The sequence below is a fragment of the Frankliniella occidentalis genome, unplaced genomic scaffold (assembly GCF_000697945.3).
Source record: "Frankliniella occidentalis isolate FOCC.00 unplaced genomic scaffold, Focc_3.1 Scaffold577, whole genome shotgun sequence".
Classification (NCBI taxonomy): domain Eukaryota; kingdom Metazoa; phylum Arthropoda; class Insecta; order Thysanoptera; family Thripidae; genus Frankliniella; species Frankliniella occidentalis.
In genome coordinates, this window is record NW_026267693.1 from 16145 (window position 1) to 24606 (window position 8462).

At 45.2% G+C, this 8462-nt stretch overlaps 1 pseudogene; it reads right to left on the bottom strand.

Moving 5' to 3' along the window:
* Positions 1–637: 637 nt before the first annotated feature.
* The window catches only part of LOC127748675 (protein-tyrosine sulfotransferase 1-like), a 16603-nt pseudogene continuing 8778 nt past the window's right edge, over positions 638–8462 (bottom strand).

The window sequence follows — 8462 nt, forward strand, 5'->3', positions numbered from 1 at the left end:
AGAGAAAGGGAAACACGCCCCGATCTCGAAGTGAGCAGACCCTGCCTGGCTCCTCGCTACCCGTCAGGCCTGGCAAAATAAATTAAATTGAATTAAATAATTTGCCCCCAGCGGAGCACAATATTTTGCCCGCGGGTAAAATTTTGCCCAGGAGAAAAACATTTTTAATTTAATATAATTTTGCCCTCGAGGGCAAAACATTATACACAATAATTTTGCCCCTTTTTGCCCCGATGAAATTTCGGAAACAGGTCATTTTCTTGCCTCCAGGGCATGCGGGCTTGGTGCATCTCTTTTGTGCAGTGTCTGGACTCAGATCGAACGCGTTTGGAACCCTTCGGCTTGGATCCGTTAATGAACTATGTGAAATCTCTGTGATTCGGGTGCTGCCGAATTTGGCCCAATTTAGTTTAATTAAGATAAAGCCCAATATTGCCCTAGGGTTTTACCCTCGGTTTTACCCCACATTTAGTTTTACCCAGTAAATAATGCCCCGAAATAATTCTGCCCACCAAAAGAACAAAATTATCGGTATATTAAAATTTAATTTAATTTATTTTGCCAGCCCTGCTACCCGTTGGTAGTGGGGGCACCTTAAGTGGTACTGGAAGGTTCTATTTAAAATAAAACGCATGTATATCATTTTTGATTCATTTGTACATTGTAAGTTGACACACAAAGACCCTGTTAAACACTGACTTCAACAAAGAAATACACTGGCACCATAACAGAAGTAAAACAGAGCAACTACTTGGATATAGCAAACAATGAGATCCATCTATTCAACAATCAACAAAAATATCTGACAACTATATTCACAATATTCACACGGTTCGCTTTGGAATTGCAATAGGTAATAAACACTGTCTCGTGATTTGGCCAGCCATTTCTACTTGTTTCCCCTCTGTGCATATCTTTCAAAGATTTTCAAAATAATAAATAAGAATGAACATTATCATTAGCCTTTGATCAATTTAAGTACGGTGCATAAATTTCATAAGCATATAAAGTTGCAGACGTTTTACAAGGGGTGTAGGTGATAGCACAGCACAATAATAGAGACTGGGTAGCTTGTAACAATTCATTGATTATTTTTGGGACATAAAATCACGAGTCATGCGACCTAAAGTTTTCTTGTAAAAATAATCTATGTACATTTCACATATGGCTTCTTTAAGACAAAGTAGTTCTGACTTCATAGCACCACTTAAATTAAAATAACCCGTTTCACTTACTTGCCTATACCTTTTGTACATAAAAGTTTTGCTATAACTCAACCCAATGGGGCAAAGTCAGGGTTGAAACTTTTAAGTGTGCATGGGTAGTGCCAAACAAAGAGCAGCTATGCACTACTTACTTTGTTTGACCTGCTTGATGTGTCATAACATAAGATTAATTTTTTAATTTCATCTGTTGTATGGCACACATAAAGAGGGATTGAGAAATCATATACACTAACAAGATACATTTTGAGAGAATTTTCTATCCATACAACCACACCAAATAGCTAAAACTTCATTGTTCGGCATCCTTTAGCAAATTTACCAAAATAGAGATACTTAGGCCAAGTTCTGACACAATGATGGAAGGATAAAATATTTTTTCATGAAACAACAATGCATAAGAACCAATGATTACAATAAATTATCAGTGCCAAATTAAACTATCAGTACTACATTGGCCTCTATGCACTTTCATGGCATTTCAACAACTTACAGGAAATTTCTTATAAGCACAAAACATAAGTTCATAAGTTCTTCATTCATATCATTCATACATCATACACTGGCACATTTAAAAAGGCTATATACAAGAATATTCTGAGGGGAAAACAATAGATAAATGCTTTAAATATTGGCAAATTTCCTAATAGTTGTACCTTAAGGTAAGAAAAGAAAACTCCAGTTGATGTTACCTAGCACATCAAAATAAACTAATCACAGAAGAATTGGACACATCCAATAATACTAAATTTATAAGATAAATACTGAGAGAATTGAAAGAATTGCAAATGAAAAAGAAATACAGTACCTCAGGAATGTAATAGACAGTTGAACAGCAAGTCAGGAATAAATAGTTAATAGAACACAATCGAGTAGAAGCAAAATAATCATCAGAGAAAGAAAAGTTTTAAAAACGATTAGAGCGGTAGTAGTAAAAGAAAGTCTTAAAATTTATGTGACTTTGTTCACAGCAATAGAACGCTGTTCAAGTTTTGATATCCTTTGATTCTGAAAGAATCACATATTTGGGAATGATACTACACTCAAATGTGCTGGGGCTTCTTATAAAGAAACAAATAACAAACATAACAAAAAACAACAAGAGACAATGAAAACACAAAATTAATTTTGTGGTAAATATGAAACTCGTTCTTTACATTCTAGTGCTGAGTTACCGCTTTCATCTCAGCATATTTGGGAGTAGAAAGAACGAGAATTGTTCTTTGTGTAATTTAGCCCTGAACATGTTCCCACTTTTATCTCAGAACTCGCAACACCTTCAGAAATGCCAGAGACCCTGGTGCTGCAGAGACCGTATCTCATTGTTGACTGCTTTCGGAAGTAAGCGCGCAAAAGGAAAACAAAACACAGTCGACAGTTTTCACAAAAACCTAATAGATGGCAGCACTCTCACCTAACGGACTTAGAGGGAAAACCTTCAAAATTTTTGTTAAGAGTTCTCAAAATTATACTATTAAACATGAAAAAAGTTCATTGTTAAAATTTACACAAAAATTCCTAGTTTAGAATAGTATTACTTCCACGTTTGTAGCTGTTGTGTTTTCTGAGATTTAAATGTCCACTAATAAGCTGGGCTAGGGACTTAGAATGAAAATCGGGGAAATTTGTTAAGAGTTCTCAAAATAATACTATTAAACCTGAAAAAGAGTTCATACTTTGAATCGACACCAGCATTTCCAGTTTAGAATGGTATAAGTTTCATGTCTGTAGGTGTTGTGAGTTCTGAGATGAAAGTGGTCACATAAAAGTGTTACACAGCACTGAGAACAATACTCGTTCTTTGTACCACGAAAGTGATGTAAGTGGTAAAGAACGAGTAAAAACAGAATTTGAAGCTTAGAGCAATATTATAATTTTAGCTATCTTGGTCCTGCTGCAGGTATCTCTGACCCTGATTCTTCTACAACATTGGAATCTTGAAATGCTTGTGGACTAAGAAGATTTCTAGCCCTCTCCTCCCATTGTCTTTGGTTCATCTTAATTTGCCTAGTATTGTCAGCAACAATCGCGTCAGCTTCCCCATAGGCGGGGGGGTTTGCATCTGGATCATATCCTAGGATTTGCAACATGGGTGCTAACTGAGCCATGTCACGAACAACACCATCTTGAAATTGGCCCACCCACTTTGTCAGAGCCTCAAGGTTTACTGGCTTGATAACTTGGTCGGAGGATCTCTCAACTCTGGAAGTTAAAAAATCAAAATCATAATTAGTATTTGTGATAACAAACTAAAAATTAAGTTCAAGATGTAAACATTTTGTGATGGAAGCCTTACTTTGAAAGTGACACTCCACCCGGCTTATTGATAAACTCCTCATGATGAAGGACTGAAGCATTCCAAGGAATGTCTAGGAATTGCAAGATTTTCTCCATCCATGGTTTGGGCTTCAATACAAGCTGTTCATAGGGGACCATAAGGCAACGAGGAGACACGGCTTGGCACTGAGCATACATGGTTTGGATAGCAGAGTTCCATTTTTCCATGCACTGACGATAACTTGTCAAATCAAATCCAGTAATGGTAACCTAGGGGGAAGTCCAATAAAACAGGTTTTTATTGTGTAAACTGTAATGATAAAAGAAATTCAACGATTGATTGATTGATTGATTGATTGCGAGCAAGGGGCCTGGCTACCCAGCCTTATCCGGGAATTCTTTTCACCCTCAGGTGTGAGACTTATTGTCATGGCTCATCCGCTTTCGCAGCTCACCGTCATAGGAGTGCCGCCGGCACGGAACCCCCAACCTCAAGTCTAGAAAAGATCGACAGGACCGACCCCGATGCCCTCGCAAAGAGCGCAGAAGCGGGGGTCCCAACCCTCACTCTACACGAGGGTGGGCCAGCCGTTCCCCCCACGGGGCTGGCCGTGGTCGTGGTGGGCAGTAGTGCAAAAGGGTTGGTAAGGGTAGGGCGGCAGGCGTCAGCGGCCCAGAGGGCAAGTGAGACTCCCACCGATAGCAGGGAATTCAATTGAGACAGCAGCAAGCAACAGGATTTGCGGGGGAAGTAGCGTTCGGGGTAGAGGGGGTAGGTGGCGCAGGCCACCCGCTCGGAGCAGGGAGCACCCGCACCCAGCCTCTCCGAGCAGGGTCAGGATGTACGGGCCGAGGCCCCGGTCCTGTGCTCTGGGACCGGTGCAGGTGGTCGACGATCGAGGTGGCTTCCGTCCAAGCAGGGAGCACCCGCACCCAGCCTCTCCGAGCTGGGTCAGGATGAACAGGCCGAGGCCCCCGTCCTGTGCTCTGAGACCGGTGCGGGTGGTCGACGATCGAGGTGGCCAGCGTTGAGGCAGCGCCGAGTTGCCCAGGGCCGAGGCCCTCAGCTGGTCCGGGGAGTCAGAGTGGGGCTGGTCCGCGGAGGGGGCCGCGCTCCAGAAGCGCACACTAAAATCCTATGAACTTTTTTATTCACAGGTTACTGGTTTCTGTGTGCGTGCTACGCTTATGCATTTTTTAATACGCCAGTATGAACAAATTTCTTCACATTGGCGTACTAAAAAATGCGTAAGCGTAGCACGCTCACAGAAATCAGTAACCTAAGAATAAAAAAGTTCATAAGATTTTAGTGTGCGTGTGGTGCAGCTCGAGCGGGACGAAGCAGCACACCGCACGGTCGGAGGGGAGCATCAGCTCAAAGGCAATATTAAACAGTGAGGCGGACATGCAGACAATAGGATAGTGATGGAAGTAGGCAGGCATGCAGGCAGTAAATGGCATAAAGGCGATAAGAGAACCTAATAAGTGCATTCGGACGTATTAGCAAGAAGCCAGGCACAGCACAGCACACACTGTAGATTGCAAGCCGAGCAAATGAGGCAGTCCTAGCCCCTTCCCAGGTAGGGGCACGGGGAGCCTCGCCACGACTTCGGAAGTTAGCTAATCTAACCCAGCCGCCCTACCCTGTAATGATAAAAGAAATTCAACGAAACAGAAAATTAATACAGGGGTCTTACTTTTCTCGACATTATTGAGTGCACCGTGGCGCGGCCGTCACGAACCATAAAAATAAACTTGGAATTTGGAAAAATTTCAGCTAAGTAAGTGGCTGATTTAAGGGATCTTTATTGCACAGTCGAGGAGAGGGGTCTCCATGCCGAGCAATGACTTCCGCGTTTGGCAACGGCTGCATCCAGGACCTGCAACAAATGTTCCAAAGGGTTCATTGACAACCTGCATGTGCAGATATACTATACCGCATGCAAGCGTGCGGGTTGCCTACTAGTCAGCTGCGATAGGCAACCCGCCCGAGAGTCTGCACGCGGTACAGTATACACTGCGCCTACGAATGAAATGGATCATCCAGCTACGCGGTGGTAAGTAAACAAGTAAACACTAATTGTCTCACCTCCTTCGTCACCCCCGCCTCCTCCAGCCGCACGCTCTCCTTCTTCGCTTTGACCCAGTGCTGTCGCAGTTGTAACATTCTGGGGATCACTCTCGTCTCTTGGCCGCACCTAAACAGAAATAAAGAAACATTTACTCAGAAATCACCTTTACCAGAAATATGAAAAGAAAACGGCTGTTTTCCTCGGATTCATTCAACGAATTACAGGGACTTGGCGCCTGCGAGACTCAAGGTAGGCCAGCCCGCAGTACACACATGCACTACAGTCAAGATGTTGCCTACCCATCAGGCGCTCTCAGAGCTACGCCAGGCTAAACTGGGCTAAACTCGGCAGTTTCTGTACCGGGCATTTTAGAGAAAACGCAGGTGCGAGCGGGTTTGCCTACCCAAGTGGCTATGGCGCCTTACGGGCAGAGCGACTGAGTCTTCTCTGAAACACCCGGTACAGCGAATCACGGGACGTATACTTTATGGATCGTCCCTAATCTTCAATGACCAAACGAACTCTCTTTGACAACCTCTAGAGCTCCGCCACGCTTGACTCACCTGACTTCCGGGTGCGCGTCCAGCATGGCGCGCATGAGGATGAGCGATGAAGATGAGCGGCATGTCGCGGTCGTAGCGGTACACGGCCCTGTCCGCTCCGACGGTGTATTGCTGCAACAGAGACGCACAGTGAGTAACGCGAGACACGTGACGTGGCGAGGCTTATGAATAGCACCCTAATGTATTCAAACGCCTAAAGCCACACTGCGTGTTAGGGGGTTTCTCTCATGCGGGGTCGAAATCTGAATTTGAAACGAGAGTGGATGCAAAGAGGCCCGGTTATCGTACTTCCGGCCGACTCTGCCGTACAAAAAGGTTGAGATCTAGGTCGGCCGCGAGACGACGGGGTCCAAGACCTCCTCCAAAAGGTTGGGGCGACTCCAGAACACTCCCCCTCCCTGTGTGTGCCTGTGGGTCCGGCGCTGTCCGCCGAGCTCAGCTCAGGGGATGGAGAAGGACGTAGGACGGGGCTGCTTTGGCCGCACCCCCGCCCCACCCCGGGTATAAGCGCTACGCGATAAGAGAAACTGAACTGTCCCGGGCCGTTTCGAACTTTGGTAAACCGAGGCCAAGGTGGATTGGTGGCGGCACTTGTTTCCTGAGCGCGGACCGAATCTGTCCCCGCCCGGCCGCCGCGCGGCGTGCCTACCTCCCAGGGTCGTAGGCTGGCCGCGCCGCAGCGCGCTATAGGGAGGGCGCTGCGGGTTTTTGGGCTTTAGCGCCTTCCCTATTGATTTTCGAGGGGGGGTCAAAGCGAGGCGATTAAAGGGCATGACCTAAGCTATCGAATGAGCACAGGCCGAAGTCTGTGCGACATTTTTGAGAGCCGTGGCAGCGAAATTAGTTTCGGGCTGGAACGCGCGATTGGGTAACTTCGCTCCTGACGCCTTACCCGTTGGTTTAAGGGGAACTTTGAATAAAAGTTCATAAAAAGAGCATAAAAAAGCTTTCTAATGAGCTTGCACCGAGGTCGATACGGCCACTCTGTGAAAAGTGGCATCAAAATTAGTGCTGCGCTCGGCCCGTTTTGAGTAGAATTACGTTGCACGCTCGGGTAGTATTTTTGGTCCGTACTCCTTTTCTGGTCATTTTAGACGGACAAAGGCAAGGAAAGAAAGTAAAGAGCATTAAATAAGCCTTTAAACAAGCGGACACCGAAGCTCGTACATAACAACAGAACAGAGTTGGAATAAAGTTGATTTTGAACAGTTTGTCATAAATAGACTAGTTGTCTCGAAGCAGACGATCATGGAAGAAGAAGAAGACCGGAAACTAGCATGTGAAATTGCGGCGTTGGCCAATCAGAATTGAGAGCCGCTGTTCTCTGATTGGTTATCACTAATTTCTCATTCTAGTTTCCGGTCTTCTTGTTCTTCCCCGATCGTCTGCTTCGAGACAACTAGTCTATTGTGTGTGGATCTTTTTTAACGTTTTCTATTGATTTCCGGCGATAGAATAAAATACACATATACTGGGTAGATGTACGCCAGACCACGTCTCGCGTAACAGGCTTTGCGATATCTCGCAAGACTCTGTTACGTTGCGACTTTTTCAACTTCAACTTCAATAAGGGTTTACGATTGCTTGTTGATAGCGAACTGGAGCCACCAAGTACGCGCCTGGCATGCATACTAGGCCTGCGGTGCTGATACCGTTTCATGTTCATGTTCATGTCTCTCCCTGTTGATGATACCAGGGAGCGCTCCCTGGACCCCAGCTTTTTTTCGTGGTTTATTTCAATCTTTTTGATGCCAGGGGAGGGAATCCCCGCAAAAATGTTAGTTTTACATTCGGCATGTATTTTCTTGGGGGGGGGGGGGGCGCTCTGCTTCCTATGCTGCGATGATGTGCCTCCTCATATCAACTTCGGTGTCCGCTTGTTTAAAGGCTTATTTAATGCTCTTTACTTTCTTTCCTTGCCTTTGTCCGTCTAAAATGACCAGAAAAGGAGTACGGACCAAAAATACCCGAGCGTGCAACGTAGTTCTACCCAAAACGGGCCGAGCGCAGCACTAATTTTGATGCCACTTTTCACAGAGTGGCCGTATCGACCTCGGTGCAAGCTCATTAGAAAGCTTTTTAGGCCCCCGTAGGGGGCCTGTTCCTCGCGTGCGAGGGCTTTTTAGGCCCCCCCCAAGGGGGGGCCTTTTCCACGCGCAGCGTGGCTTTTTAGGCCCCCCCCCCAAGGGGGGGCCTTTTCCACGCGCAGCGTGGCTTTTTTTATTCCTTCCACATTATCCTTATGGGAAATCCAATTTCTGCCCTACAGATTTTAATAAAATTTCGTACAAAAATCAATCAGAAAATAAAAAGCACTTTTTACTTAA